General features: G+C 42.5%; 1 long non-coding RNA gene across 1 annotated transcript; it reads right to left on the reverse strand.

Annotated features, from left to right (window-relative positions):
• Window positions 1–2,666: 2,666 nt before the first annotated feature.
• Window positions 2,667–3,645, reverse strand: LOC148592894 (uncharacterized). Its single transcript, XR_015913858.1, has 3 exons — window positions 3,570–3,645; window positions 3,391–3,472; window positions 2,667–2,762 (listed from the first exon to the last, which is right to left on the reverse strand). It is a non-coding gene; the product is annotated as an uncharacterized LOC148592894 (long non-coding RNA).
• Window positions 3,646–15,968: the final 12,323 nt, after the last annotated feature.

The following is a 15,968-nucleotide window of genomic DNA, read 5'->3' on the forward strand; positions in this document are numbered from 1 at the left end:
TGTCTTGTGCAATCACAGTCAGAGACAAAAAGGATTTCAGTAGAGGTATAGATTTGCTCTTTTATTACCAACACAAAGAAGGGAAAGATAAGTACATGGTAAATACATTCAAAGTACAGGTATTGCTCCAAAAAGCATGTGCAGTTTCCACACCGTCCTAAAGATCCTCAATTATAAAGTGCATGTAGTGCTCAACAACCTTTGTCTCTAACTTCTTCAGCGAAAAGACAACAATCGTGAAGATGACAATTTTTGAAATACATTTTAAAACAAAAAACAATTTTTAGTCTTAAGACTAAGTCTCTTAAAAGAAAAGTGGCCGAAATGTATATGTTCAGTTCCTCAATAGGACCTGTAGTTCTCCACTGAACAAGGAAATGGAGTTTTCCACCTTAAAATCAAATGGAAATAAAGCCAAGCAAAACAAAAACTATAAAGACAGATGTTTGTTCCAGCTTGAGTCATTGCTAGTCTGAATATAAACAGGAGTTTACAGTTCTGTTGAATGCAAAAGCTACACATACCTCAGACCACCTCTAACACAACTGGACTCTGCTAAAGTGCAAAGTGAAGCACATGAAATACTTGTTTATCTGCAGGCAAGTCTACCTCTGAATGCAGATGGGGCATCTGTTGAAAATGCTGTCTTAAAGACCTCTCTCAGTCCAATCCTTAATTTTAAGGAGAAACTGTCCACAGAGAATCTGAATTAACCAGTTTGATCGATCTTTTGTCTGGTCAAATATGTATATATATATATATGTACACAATGAATAAAAGCCCACCCAGTACCAAAACCAAGTACTACCATTATTTTAAGACAATCATACCATATTATACTTCTTCGGTAGGTAATTGAATTTAGAGGCCACCTCAATGCTTTTTTCTTATTATCACACACAGTTTTACATTTAGCCTTGCTCCAAGCCAAAGTGCTTCCTCTTCAGAACAAATCACCCTCTCATTTCTTCTTCTTCCCACCATATCACACAAACACTAGGGATTCACCTCCACCAGTTCTCATCACTGACTTAAGGGGTCAACATTGAGCCGGCACAGGGTTGATTTCACAGCCTTTCATGGCAATTAAGGTTGTAACAGACAAGAAGTTATTCAGAATGAAAAAGCACTGCATTTTTTCCCTTCTTGTGTCATCATCCTAATATTATTCAAACAAAAGCCTGCAAGTTACAATGCCATGAAATTCTCCCAGCCAGTTTCAGAAGAAAACTGCAGTTCCTGGGAAGCACATTGTTACCAGTAACAATGGGAGTCTCATTGTAAAGGCAAGACCCTAGCAGACGAAGGTCTTCCTAAGAGCTACAGTAAGAAAACACACACACACCCCTTTGGATTTGAAACTGTGCAGCAGTTTCATTCATTATTACTCTGATCTTATGATACAGAATTTGCACCTCCTAAATCAACATTTTCATTTGCAGCTACTGTGTATTTAACCACACACCATGGATGATATTCAGCTCTATGAGATATCAGCATATGCTGCAGCAGTTGGATTTAAACCAAGGCTAGATAGAAACAGGAGGAAGAAGAAGAGCTATTTTTGCTGAGATTCTTCTCTGAAGTAATGTTCAATACCAGCTTCACTTTGTGGGCCTAAACTATTTAGCCATGCAAAAGAAGACATAAAATTTTGAAAGGAGTTACCTAAGAGGTATAAAAAGACCCAGATAGCATAAAAGGGGTTTGAAGAGAAGAGGATCATACATGGTAGCAAAGAAATGATGGCTCCGTTGTCTACGGCAGCAAAACCATCGTTTCCCGAGGCAACTGCGCAGATTGGGCTGCTCCATGTGGAAATGCCGACTCAGGGTGGCCGGCAGCCAGCTCCTGACTGTGCACCCGCGCTGGCAGCGGGCACCAAGGGAGCACCACGCTTGTGTCTGCCCAAGGCAACCTCCAACAAAGTCATCCAGCAAGGCAGCCAAGGCAGGAAACACACCAAACACCATACCGTCTAACTGGGAGAGTAATTTTTTAAATAACCTTGTGATTAAGATTCACCAAAAACTACAAACACAATTCAGAATCTAGAGTTTTAACAAAATTTTAGGGTTTTTTTTGTTTGTTTTCAGAGTGGCTAAACAAATCCATGTCACACTGCAAACTGAGGGCTTTTAAAGGCTTTGGGGAAGCACGGCACTAACCCAGGCATTCTGCATATCTTGTATGCAAAGTCTGCTTCCCTCACAACAGTAACAAATCCACATAACTGAAAGCACAGAGTGGCTTGCAGACAACCCTGGAGGAAACAGCAGGACAGGATGTGGATGAAAGTTAAATGTCAAAACCTGATGATAATCTCAACATAATTTCATCCCATACTGATTTTACCCACCTCAAGGGGGGGAAAAAACTCATTATCAAGAAAGAAAGAAAACAAACAAACAAAAAGAAAGAAAACTAGTAATGGGGGGAGGGGATTGTTTTCACATCTTTTAATAGAAATCAAAAACTTGCCCTAGAATCTTTTATTGCAACACACAGTGCATCTTCACTTCACTGCACACACATATCTATAAAATATATACACACACATGCACTACCATGTCCAGAGTCTCCCAGCTCTTAAAACAGGCGGATTAAGATGAGAGGGATGTGAGGAACATCATGGAACACGTCTCCCCGAGAGAAAAGAGCAGACCGCCCAAGGTACAAAACCAGAGACGAGAGTCCAGGTCACGCCAACAAAGTCTCACCGAACAAAACACAGTAAAAGTTAATGAAGGAAGGGCATAAACCTACGAGAAATAAAAGCAGAAGAAATGGAAGTACAAGGCCACAGTATTCTAATAAGAGCTCACAAAAAAGGCAGTTGGAATAGCTGGACAACAGAGGTGGGGGAACGTTCTTAAATGCTCCAGGGAAAGAAGACATTGCAGGAATGAGCAAAGGTAGGCAGTCACAAGAAGATGATGGATTATCAGGAAAAAAGAGGGAAAGGGGGCAGTTGTTAGAAGTTTCTACGAGCCCAGCCGAGGTTTTAAGATGGTGCAAAGCGAGATTGGCCAGGATCGGCGTTAGGATGAGCACGAGCGCGAACCGGGAAGAGCCCCGTCCCCGGGAGGGAGGCGCAGGGCGGGAACTCCAGGAGCGCCGGCGGGACAAGGACGGTCGGCACGCGGGACAGAGCCGCTAAGGGCACAAAAAGCACCAGGAGGGAAGGGGCCCTTCAGGAGCGCGGCTGGTTCCGCAGGGACTCGAAAGGCGACGACCACCAAGACCCAGGGGGTCGCCAGAGCCGCGGGGGGCGGCAACGGCCGCGGGCGGGACGTTGCCGGGAAGGGGGGCGGTCCCGGACGGGGACGTTAACGGTTGCGGGGAGGGCTCCGCCGGGGAAGGCAGGGGCTCCCGCCTCCCCGTACTCACTTTTTGTGCGGCTGCTGCTTGTCCCTCCTGGCGGCCGCCGCGGGCTGCTTGGGCCGCCGCCGCCGGGCCTGCAGGGCCAGCACTGCGGGGCGACGAGAGAGCAGAGCGCGGCGTTAGCGGCGACCGAACCGAACCCGGCCCCGACCCGCTGCCCCCCCGCGCCGCCGCGGCCGCGGTACCTTTGCGCGAACTCATCGCGCCGCTCCGCGCTGCTCCGCGCGCGCACGCGGGCACGGACACGCGCGCGAGCCCGGCCCCCGCCCCGCCCGCCACCACGCGCGCGCCCGCCGCGGCCGCGCGCCGCCACCGGCCGCAGGGCCCGCCCCCCGCGCGCACGCGCAGCGCCCCGCGGGGGCGGCAGGTGGCGGCCACCTGCCGGAGGCTGATTACGTGTGTGTGTGTGTATATATATATATTTAAAAAAAAAGAAAGAAAAAGAAAAATGGCGTGTTCAACTTCAAGCGCCAGTCTTCCCCCTGGACAGCCAGTCGGTCCGGTCTGACACCTTCCCCTGGGCTTTGCCCATATCAAACACAAGTCCTTCCCATGGGAATGCTCATCGCTTGGCTCCTGGATCCCTAGGGAAATACCTGTTCAGTTGCTGCGGAGCAGCTTTCCAAGCCAATATCAGCCCCGTTTGATAAGGGTTTCAAAGAAATGGGGTTCGTGGGGATCTTTGGGAGTACAAGGCCAGCGAAGAGGTTCTCCTAGTGCAACGGCAGGTGCTCACGGCTCCGGCACAAGATGCTTATGCTCCCCAAAGGGGCATCTTTGCCCTCTCAACAGTCACTTCTGCCTTCCCCCAGCTCCCTCACCTGCGGCTCTGTGCACTGAGTTTTACCCCTTCAGACACCTGAATGAAAACGTTCTGCCTTCACCAGCACCCCAAAAATGCTGCTTTGCAGCGGGCCTGGCAAGCTGCTCCCCCCTCCCCGATGCCGCAGATTTGCTCAGAGCTGGCGAAGGAGAAGCACAGGGGGAGTGGAAGTGTTGAGCTGCCCTTTGGGCAGCTGCCTGAACCTGGATCAGCTTTAGCTTATCACGAAACTGTAGGGTTACGTGCCAGAGCCAATTAACCTCATGACAGAAAGCCAGAGACATTGGATGTCCTTAATTCTACTCACTAGGTTAGTTGATTGCCATCATTGACAGTTCTTTAACTCTGCTTTTTTTTTTTCCACAGACCATGATAGAAATATGGTGTCTTGCTGCTTGTGATAACAGTTTATATTCATATTTGGCCTTTTTATGACCTGTTGAAAATTGCCACTTCTTATTTGTGCTTTGCATTGCATGGCTACATTTTCATAGTGTTATAATTTGGAGAGTTTGTGTAGTCTATAAATTCTGCTTGATGCAGAAGACGATCTGGGTCATACTTAAAACTTGAGCATGAGTGGGAGACTTGTCTAGCTTCTCTTTCATCGTCATGTGGAATTCAATGGCAGAGTGACAGAAAGAACAATGGACAGTTATTAAATTTGTATTCTGATCCTCCCTAAATGTCAAAACAAAGAATCCACAAGGATGAAAATTTTGGAGAAGTTGTGGTCAAGGTATTGAATGAAGGGCAGTAATCACTAGCATCTTATGTAACTGGATCATAAAGATTTCAATTAGACAGAATAATTGTATCTCTAGTTGCAGTCAGTTCAGCTTAGTAATGAGACAGGATTCGAAAGATGGTACTATTGCCTCCCAGGACCTTGCACATGAAGCTGGACAACTCAGAGAGGACATATCACAATATACAGTACTTTTTGTCTGATTAGAAAGCCTGGAAAACAATAGGACCACGAAGCTCCTAATCTGCAGCTCTCATGACGCACCCCAGCTGCATTTCTAAATCAAAATGTTTTTTGTTTTCCATCCTCCATCATAAAAGATCACCGGAAAGAAAATGTTCCCTGTATAATCTATTACTTGTGTAACGTGCCATGTTAGCATGTTACATGTCTCTTTTTCTGTGGCTAGGCTAGTTCAATGTGATAGCACACTCGTGTAGCTATCTGATAGATCAGGCACTGAAAGGTCTACTAAAATTTTGAAGACTTTTTACTCAAAATCTGTAGATGCAAGAAAAGTTGAATATTGAAAAGCAAATTACATATTTCCTCTTTTTTTTTATAAGGCTAATTTAAACTTTGCTGGTTTATTGTGCTGCTGCACAAATGCTGCTGCCTGTATAGAAGATGCTAGAAAGAAGCTGCTAATGGTGGAGAAAGCAGCGAGACTGATTTTTCCGTAGCAGTGTTGCCTTCAAGCGTTCCTGTAGCTACAGCCTTAGAGTAGAAATCCTCTCAGGATCCCAAACATCTTTTCAGCTACTCATGTGTAATTCTATTTACTTCAAGAGGAGATTTGTATGCAGAAATGATTGGACAATTAGGTCTTAGATAATATCAATAAGCTTTGCTTACATCAACAGGGTTATAAATTTACCAAATCTGAAGTGAGGAAGGAATTTCCCTCGCAGGCATAATGTCAGCAACATAATCAGGGTGAGGGCACAGTCTGCTAGCGCACAGAGAAGGAATTGTGTTAGGATTAGGTGGGTGGATGCTACGCAGTCAACTTCTTTCTATTCCACTGGTTACATATTTTTGGACTGTATTCTTCCCGCTTTATTTCATTTTTCTCTGAAGAGCCCTGTAGATGATACACAGAAGTGCAAAAAACTCACTGAGACTCTATGAGTATGCAGAGAGGATTACCATGTGCTGTTAACTAAACTGGAGAGTAAATTAAGGTCAGTAGAAGCCAAAAATATTCTGCGAAAGAAGGAACTCTGTTTCTGACAGTGTAGCCCCTTTCTGGATCATGCATATTCCTCAAGCATATTCCTCCACAAGCAGGGAGTGAAAGTTCCAAAATCAAGTATTTAATGGAATAATTTGAGGTATGTTAAACTCTTTTATAAATTGTGAAGTTTCACATTAAAAAAAAAAAAACTCTCTTTGAGCCTGCAACTTGAGAAGTAATTCAATGGAAGATGAAAAGTCAGGTTTTTGTCTTTATCATAAAAAAAAAGTAGTACAGCTGCTTTCCGTGAAGGCAAACAAGCTGCTCACATGAGTGAAGCTTATTTGCTGAAGTATCTCTGGATCAGTCTCCACTTGACAAAAATAGAGTAGGGAAGGGACTTAACTTCAAAAAAATACAAGAAGCAGTTATTGAGAACAAATGCATTATATCTATAATTATAATTAATAAAAATATAGATACAATTATATCTATCTGCATTATATCTATTCAAATTCACTCAGTTCAGTGGAGTTCTCCATTCTTATTCTATGAAACTTAGATGTTTCAAAAATTAACAGTGAGTCAAGAGAAAGGACATACTGAACAGTGAAAGAAAGCATTTGCAAAATCAATAAACAGTATAAATCAAAAATACTCTATCTGTGTCTGGCTGTCTCTCCCCAAACACAATATTGGAACAGGTATCCATTTCATTATAAGGATTACCGCAGAACTCACTCACTCTGAGGAAGGGCATGTGAAGTTTAGCCACATGACAACCCAAACAGGCAGGACAACAGCAGCAGTAGATTTAGATGATCCTAAATGCAAATTTTAGGGGAGAGGAAGGAGAAAATGCCAACTTACAGAATAATATTTTACTTGCATGTAATGTAGTTTGAACCAGGCACCTGCCACCCCCAGTATGCGGGCTTTGTTTCCCTTCCACATGGCTTTAAAACACTTCACGCATACAAGGAGGCATTAACTTTTCAGACACAAATGGAATACATCTATATAGAATAAAAAATAACCTAGCAGCAATCCTAGAAATAGGGTACTGCCTGCTTTCTGAGAATAACACAGAAGCTTTCCTGGAGCGGAGCTGTTAGAAGCTGTTGCCCTGGACTCCTGATTTATGCACAGCTCCTTCCAGCATTACTTTTCCCAGCGTGTGGCAGCATGCTCCCTGAACTGCACTTTCTCAGAAATCAGCATATTGGCCAATTTCATGCTGCTCTTGCACAGAACGGAAACAAACAAGAAATAACACATCAGGCAGAGAGGGAAAAACCCAAGGGGTGGTGGAAAGGGAAAAAAAAATCACAGCGTAGAGAAAGGAAATACCCAGTTAAAGGAGAGTTCTTATTTGTATGCAAGTCCAGCCCTCCCATCCTCTCCCCTTTCATGATTGTCACTTGTTCCTTCGGTTCCCACCCCCATGCCACATTTCTTTTCCAGTATGATCCGTCTGTGTGTGCATACTAACAACTAGTCTATCCTTCTCTTGTTCATTTAAAGAATTTTCTGGCTACAAACATACTTTTTCTTCTACGTAAACAACACGAAGAGGACAATTCTCAGCTTGGGTTTGAGGAACATAGACAGCAAGCGGATAGGAAGTATTAAGCAACAGTAACTAATGAGCTAGGTTTGCTTTTAAAGTCAGGAGGACAGTTGGCTCATCACTGCTTGAGTACAGCTTCAGTTCACACTAATAGGAGCAACGCACACTTTAAAAAGAATTAGACTTGTTATCTCTGTAGTGCAACTGGAGAAAAACACAGCAGGAAGCATGAGTTGGAATTTCCGGACAAAACAGGAGATCAAAACCTCCTGAATTTAAACTCCTGGCTCATTCACTGATTCATTGTCCTCTTCCTAAAGCAAATTGCAGGATTCCATCTGACTCACTTTCTTCATCTGTAAAAAGGGACAGTGTAAACCAGCTGCAGAGAGTCAATACCGATACAGATTTCTTAATTATCAAGTAATTAATAAAGGAAGCAAGTTATAAAAGACAAAGCAGACCAGTTTAATACCGATTTGACATTAATTTGAAGACCTGCCTATGCCCCAAAACAGCTGTATCAACCCAGATGTGTATTGTACTAATGTAGAACAGGACATAAACTGACAAGACTTAGATCTGAAATAGGATAGGGCAGACTGTGGCAGTACCTTTATGCTAAATATTTCTTCTGGGTTTAGCCAATCTAATATGGAAAGTACCCAGATTTCCAGAATGACTCACTGTGTCTTTCCTTCCTCCTACTTTAATTTCTCTCAAGTTCCAGCTTTCCCTGTTACTTCTAGCAGGCTCCCAGGCATCCCTTCAGATGAACATCCTCCAGTTTTCTGGGATCTCTTTTTAATTTTTTTCCTCAGCTCCCTTTCCTCCTGGTTCCCAACTCTTTATTCATCCTACACTTCTTATATCAACCTCCCTCATCTCCTTGCCCCAATCTGTTGCCTTTTTTTCCCTGTTTAAATCAGTGTGTTTCTTCCTTCATGCTGATTAAATGTCATCAAGGGACAAGAGGGTCCCAGAGAGCTCTCTGAGTGACTGCTCTCAGTTTCCTGATCCAAAGCTCAATACAAGCAATTTTAGGGATTATTCCTCAACAGTGATGCAGCTGTGGTTTGGGCATATGCCCACCTTACTGTGAATGACACTGCTGCAGTCTGGTCAGACATGTGAGAGATTTATCTGTCACGTGAGCAAGGAATATTTTGAGACGTACATGTTAAGCTCCAACATTTCTCTGTCAACAGGTGTCAGCTGCAGTTTTACAAAGTCTCATAATTTGGCCAAATTCGAGAAGATTTTCACAGGGCTTGCAAAGGCACATATTTGATGTTAAGGCTTTTTTCTATGAAATTTCAATTCCTGAAAGGGGGAGATTCACAACCAACGAATCCAATGAGCTAAGAGTGCAGTAGAGATGAGACACAGGGTGTACAAGCTTCCTTCCCTCTTGGCTTGGACAACACGCACGATCACAATGAAAACAAGGAACAAAATAAAAGGCAGCATAGCTCAAGCTTTATATAAAAGGAAGGAACTGAGCCATTTTCTTTTGAAGAATAGAGCCTCTTTCTCCCCTACGATCCCCCCTGTATTCTTACATGAGCTTACATGAAGATGTTTACACAGCCTTCAAAATATCAGACATCGTTTGACTAGCATGGTGATGCCATGTTGGGTCGCCAGTGCCCTAGAACTGTCCTTCCCTCAGCACATGATTCAGCACAACAAGCCTATGTTGTCCTCACCTCCACCACCACCCTCCTGGGAAACGAATAGCCACTACCCTGCAATGCAGCACCTCACCAAGGAGCAGGGCTATTTTAGACACGCTGCATCCTGAACTAACCCCCTCGCAGAGGAATGGGAATACAGAAGCACTGGCCAAGCTGGTTTGCCTGGCTACAGTTTGGGAACTTAATCTAGACAACAGAATATGTTTGTCCTCTGCTATAGGGGACAACTGTTGGTAGCTGATGTCTCAGTTACAGAGTCAATGTGCATTAGCAGCTACAGTTACCAGGATGCTATTGTTTCCCAATACAGCACAGAACGATGCCACTTTGGCTTAGTTAGGCTTGACTACATAGCGAGTCAAGGAACTACTGCCCTACAGTAGTACTTCAAGGGAAGATCTTAGGGTTCTTCTAATATCATCAAAACAACATTCTTTAAAATGTATTATTTTATTATCCAGCATAAGATATTTCATCTCATGATTAAAATTTTAGAGAGCTAACAGCAACTGGATCTTACAAAGGGAAATGCCAGCCAACTTCAATCAGCAGCAGCATTATTAGCTGTGTTCACATGTGTGATCTAACCAGACAGTTTAATTTTAGCCGGATATGCCCATATCTGGCTATACAATCTATAGAATACAATCTATATCTATACAATGTAAAAACATTTGTTTTACAATCAAAGGATTTATTTAGAGACAGAAAATGGCATAGGTAATCTTTAGAAAAGTAGAAGTGGGTTGACTTGTCAGACAACCACTATTAATAACTCTTTCAGCCTTTACAAAGAACACTTATGAACGATCTAATTTCAAAGAACTGAATAAAGACTGATTATCCACCTCTAGACTCTTGAAATTCCCTGTGTTCCTACTATAAGATGAATAACATCATATAACAGCGAACTATTCTAAAAAGTCAGCTACATTTTCATCCAAAGCACACAGAACTAATCCACTACCACTTGTCTTGTGCATTGTTTCTTAGAAATGAATTCAGTGGGTTTGATATTTCAGTTTTGATTTAATCATGTTTTACACCCACTTTCCCTTTCATTGTAGTGACTGTATTTCATTGTAGTCATCATACAAATGACTGCAGTCAGAAATATTCACATGCTTTTGCCTGTAGAGCTGCAAAATATTACAATAAAAATAGAGCATAAATATTGTCACTTCAGAGTATGTCTGTCTTCATCGCAGTGTTTACTCAAGCCCATCCCTTTTGCAGGTATCGGCACTGTAAAACTTCACTCACACAGTATGTCTGTCCATCTACAGTGACTTGTAAGTATCAGGATTTTTAGCCACATCCAGGAGCCTTCAGTACTTCACTAGTAGGGCTGTTCTCAATTCTGTGGCTCAACTTGTTTATACTTTCTGAGCCCACAGCCAGAGGAAGTCAGACTGACTGCAGAAAACCAAAGGATTATGGCTATTTCAGTTACTAGTAAGGTAGGAATCCAGTGCAGGACAACAATTTCTTTGTCCAGATACCTGGCCTTAACCTCTTTTGGAAACAAGGGTTCTTAGTCCATTTAAACACTGTGTATAAGAGGCACATAATCCTATTTCCTAAAATCCCCTCCTTTATCTTAGTTTATGAATTACACTTAATGCTCAATAAAGCTAATATACTTAATATTCTTAAGAACGCTCAGTAGAAAAACAATTGCACAATATAAGAGAATGCACATCTGATGAGCTGAGGGTAGGATACATCCAAATCCACTTGTTTACCAGTATGCTCAGTGCTGTTTATATTAAATGGAACCAAGTGTTCCACTATTTCTTGGGGACACCAGCAGAGAGAGGGAGGAAGGGAGGGAGGCAGGAAGGGAGGGAGGCAGGAAGGAAGGAAGGAAGGAAGGAAGGAAGGAAGGAAGGAAGGAAGGAAGGAAGGAAGGAAGGAAGGAAGGAAGGAAGGAAGGAAGGAAGGAAGGAAGGAAGGAAGGAAGGAAGGAAGGAAGGAAGGAAGGAAGGAAGGAAGGAAAGGAAGGAAGGAAAGGAAGGAAGGAAGGAAGGAAGGAAGGAAGGAAGGAAGGAAGGAAGGAAGGAAGGAAGGAAGGAAGGAAGGAAGGAAGGAAGGAAGGAAGGAAGGAAGGAAGGAAGGAAGGAAGGAAGGAAGGAAGGAAGGAAGGAAGGAAGGAAGGAAGGAAGGAAGGAAGGAAGGAAGGAAGGAAGGAAGGAAGGGAAAGGAGTCACCTCATTTTTTGCAGCACAGTAGGTCTTAAATTAACATTCTATATGGTTAGTACGCCTCCATTTCATCTCTATTTAGAAGCAGTTATATCCCACACTGCCAGTCTACAGAACATGCAGTCGTTACTATTAATGTGTCACAGCAATCGTGATGATTATCAGGCCTTTGCTGAGGGACTGAGAAAAGACCTTCAGATGAAAGGGATGTTGGTCAGCGCTGGTTTCAAGCAGCAGTTGGAGGTGCCAGAATGGAAGAATGAACAGTTTTACCCAGCATCTGGTAGAAAGCTGTGTGTGTTAAAGGGCTGTCTCTTTATTATGACCTGTTAGCAAATCACTGGATGCAGAGGGCTGCAAAGCAGACAGCAAAAAAGATAGTTCTCCCCAGCAAACTCCATGATTCTCCACCATGATTTTCCTATGTTTTAATCATTTGCAAGCATCATCAAGCAGGAATAGGGAAGATACACAGGTGAACATTAACAGGATGCTGAATTAGGATGCAGGGATTAGCTAAAAATAGATGTGTCTGTTATCTTATTGCTTGGAAAGCAAATTGCAAAACGAAAATAACAAGAGACCAAACACTGCAAGCACAAAACAACCTTTTCACTTAATTCAGCAAGTGGGCCTTAAGCAGGCTATCTGGGCCAGTGCTTTAATGCTAGTACCAGTGTAACAGCCGCAGAACTCAGTAGGTGCAGATAAGGAGATATACGCTGGGTTCTTGCTAAGCCTCTAATCCCAGCTTTGAATAAGTTTAATAGCTACAAGCTAAATCTTGGTTAGAGTAAATCATTAATTGCACGAGTAAATTTTCCCCAGCTGGAATTTATGTCAGATCATATGTGCACATATCCACTAGGAGGGGAAGGAGACCTCCATCCTTGACCATCCTCCTCATCCTTGAGGAGAGGTCAGGCTATAGCATTCACCGTCCTCCAGAACAGTGTCAGCATTGCTTGTATTTGATGAAACTTCCTACTCATACAGCAATGCTGTCCATAACAGAGAACAAACCTTTCACCTGGTGGCTCTGGCATCAATTGCATTTCTGCCTGAGCCTGTCTTTTAACACATCTGTGTACAGATTCTCTGTCTTTTGGGTTGCATTGAGACACTCTAAATCTAGGTTACTGCCTCGCTACCTCTGCTGCTGGCATTTCCCGCAGCACTGCCCTTTCTGCCCCAGTTAAACCAGAAACAAACTGTTCTGCCTCAAAAGTTGTGAAGCGTTATTGCACCAGCAGGTCTTATTGAGGCACGCATTTATTAATTAATTTATTTATTTTCTGGCATTCAATTTCCCCCCTGCTTGATCCTTTCCTTCTTAAATTTACAAGAAACAATCATCTGTAAGTGTCCCTGCCAGAATTATGTTCTTTGCTCAACCCCCTTTTTTTTTTTTCTTTTTGCTATCTCTCTGGCTTGTGTAACTCTAACGTTTCTTCTGGCTGGAAAGAAGTGGTTCGGTTTTTCACCATGATCCAATGATTTTACATCTCAAGTAGTTAGGAACAAATATCTTCCTGAAGAATGTTTTTTTTAAAGTCCACTGGAGCCAAAGGTACAAGTGCAATTTGCACAAGCACACCTTGATTTGCTTTAAATGAGCCAGCTTGGGGGCCGTAACAGCAGCCTGTTACTGATGCCCTGCGCTTTCAAATGTGAGCTGAATTACTCAATGAATGAGTTAATAAGCTAGGAAATGAGCAGGCTACACGGCTGGAGAAGCCCACGGCAGCAAGTTCAAGTTGGCTCAAATTTGTTAATACAAGCTGCATGTAGGCAGCATCCGCAGGGCTGAGAACCATTTCCTGCCGTCTTGGACCCCAAGCTGCAACTTTTCATGTCGCAATAGCTTGCGGTCTCAGCTCGTGTCACGCTGAAATGAGATCCAGCCACATTCTACCTTCCCCACCAGCCGGTTTTGATGGGTGGAATGAGAATTAGGCACGGGGCTGTGCCATGCTCTGGGCTGGCCTCTGATCTGAAGAGCTAAGGGGCCAGTGCTTCGGTGTGTCGCACAGTACAACTGTTCCTATATAGGTCTGGACATCAGAGCCTCGATATACAGGACCTGAGCAACTTTGGATTATTTAAGACTGTTAATGAGTTTAGGTAGTGAATGCATTAAAAAAAAATCTTTATTTTCCTAATTTAATGATACTCCTGAATCACTCTCTGATCAGTGTATATAAGCACCTCAAGGGAGGCAGCGAGGAGGATGGTGCTGGCCTCTTTTCAGTGGTGGCCACCAACAGAACTAGAGGTAATGGCCACAAACTGAAGCACCAAAAGTTCCGCATGAACTTAAGGAAAAGTTTTTTAGCAGTGAGGGTGACAGAGCCCTGGAACAGGCTGCCCAGAGAGGTTGTGGAGTCTCCTTCTCTGGAGATCTTCAAAACCCGCTTGGATGCAGTCCTGTGCCACGTGCTCTAGGTGTCCCTGTGTGTGCAGGGGGGTTGGACTAGATGATCTCTAGAGGTCCCTTCCAACCTTAAGCATTCTGTGATTCTATGCTTCCTTAGCAGAGAGTAAAATAGTTATTTTAGATTGAATAGGTATTTTAATTTCCCTCTTTTTCTTGAAGTAGCGTCTCATTAATTTCCTTTCTTTTAGGAGATACTTTTGTCAGGGCTTTCTATGCTTGACTTCTAGTTAAAGGAAAAAACCATAGTTGTTCATAGCCAACACTTAGAATTTGAAAATAGTCTTATTTTTATTATGTTCATCCTTTAATGAAGCACCTTTATTGTAAACTTCTGCTTGCAATGTCTGAAAACTCTGCAAAACAGCGATCTCAAAAAAAAGTTTCATGTTTTGTACTATGCTGTATTTCTGTCTGTTTTCTAAGGTATAAAACCATCTACTAATGAAGACCAGGCACTCAATTAACCACAAACTTAAGGGTTTTTTTTTATTCAATCAGTATCTAATTAAATTGGAAAATCGCTGAACCTGTGTGGAAATATTGAACATAAGCAGAAATACTCCCCTACATGAGTACTACAGCTTGCAACACAGTCATTTTAAAATGCCAACAAATCCTAGCACCACCCATTTGAAAATGTCAGCCTTTTTTTCTATTTAGGTTTTTAAAGCTTTAACTCTGATTGACTTATTAATTTCACAACCCATTCTACTTCTTTCTAAATTATAATCTTAAGCTTTTTTTCCTGAAGTGGAAAATTTTTGATTCATACTGAGTGCAAGCAAACTAATATTCTAGGCTAATTAAAATACCTAAAAGAAGTGAATCATCCCAAAAGCCAGTCTAATTGCTATTTTCCTTGCATTTTAGTTTCTTAAATAAGACTTGCATTAACTTTTTCTTTGCATATTTTCTAAGAAAACAGGTTTGTACAACGGCTTGGCCCCCATCCGATAATTTTTGAATTCATTGTCCAATTTCACCTGAATCTAGCAGATGGTTAAAGGTCTCAGAGATCCTAAGAAGATCATAAGGAGAGATGCTGCTGGTGTCTTCTGCCAGTGGTCCAGGCAACAAGTTGAAAAAAGCAAATAAAGGGTCAAGGTTCTGCCCAGAAGGGTGCACAATGAGCTAGGAATATTGCAACGTGCAGGGAGGGCATCAAGCTGTGGAAGGGAGCTGAGGGTATTGGGAAGAACTGTCCGGGGTAAGGAGGAGGACTGGAGAAATGCTCTGATGGTCCCTGTTGGACTTTAATCAATATTTAAAATTAGAAGAGACTGTCATAAATGATTATATTTTGAGGAGACATAGGTCAGGACTTCGGTTTATTTTCCAAATTTGAGAATTTAATTATCTGCAAATAAAAGAGTTTTGGCTTTCCAAATTTGATAACCTGGGTGATCAGCAATTAGGACAATTGTCACACTTATTTTAAACTCTATGCATTAATGTATTATGGTTTATAGAGAGGACGAGTTTTTGATCCTGACAGATACTGACAGAATCACAGAATCACAGAATCACAGAATGCTTCGGTTTGGAAGGGACCTCTAGAGCTCATCTAGTCCAACCCCCCTGCTCCAGCATGGACACCTAACAGCACGTGGCACAGGAGCAGTGATATTTTTAGTTAATGATTTTAAGATAATACTTTCTCATTTGCATCCAGCTTAGTTCTCTCCACTTAGTTTTATGTTGACTAGCTGAACTGTATTCTTCCCAGTGTCTAACTTCTGGGCACATTTTTCCCATCATGTCTCAAGTGTATTTGAAGTTAAATAAAAACAGGTCTTCTGTGGGCCTACATTCTTAGCTCGTACTGTGAACTGTTGCATCTCACAAGAGAAATCCAGAATTTAGTATAATATTCTTTAAAGCAAATCATGATATGAGCTCATGATAGTTCGAGCTGCAACTTTGCTTAA

Source organism: Tinamus guttatus, unplaced genomic scaffold, assembly GCF_059628265.1.
Source record: "Tinamus guttatus ecotype Peru unplaced genomic scaffold, ASM5962826v1 Tinamus_guttatus_pri_ptg000489l, whole genome shotgun sequence".
Classification (NCBI taxonomy): domain Eukaryota; kingdom Metazoa; phylum Chordata; class Aves; order Tinamiformes; family Tinamidae; genus Tinamus; species Tinamus guttatus.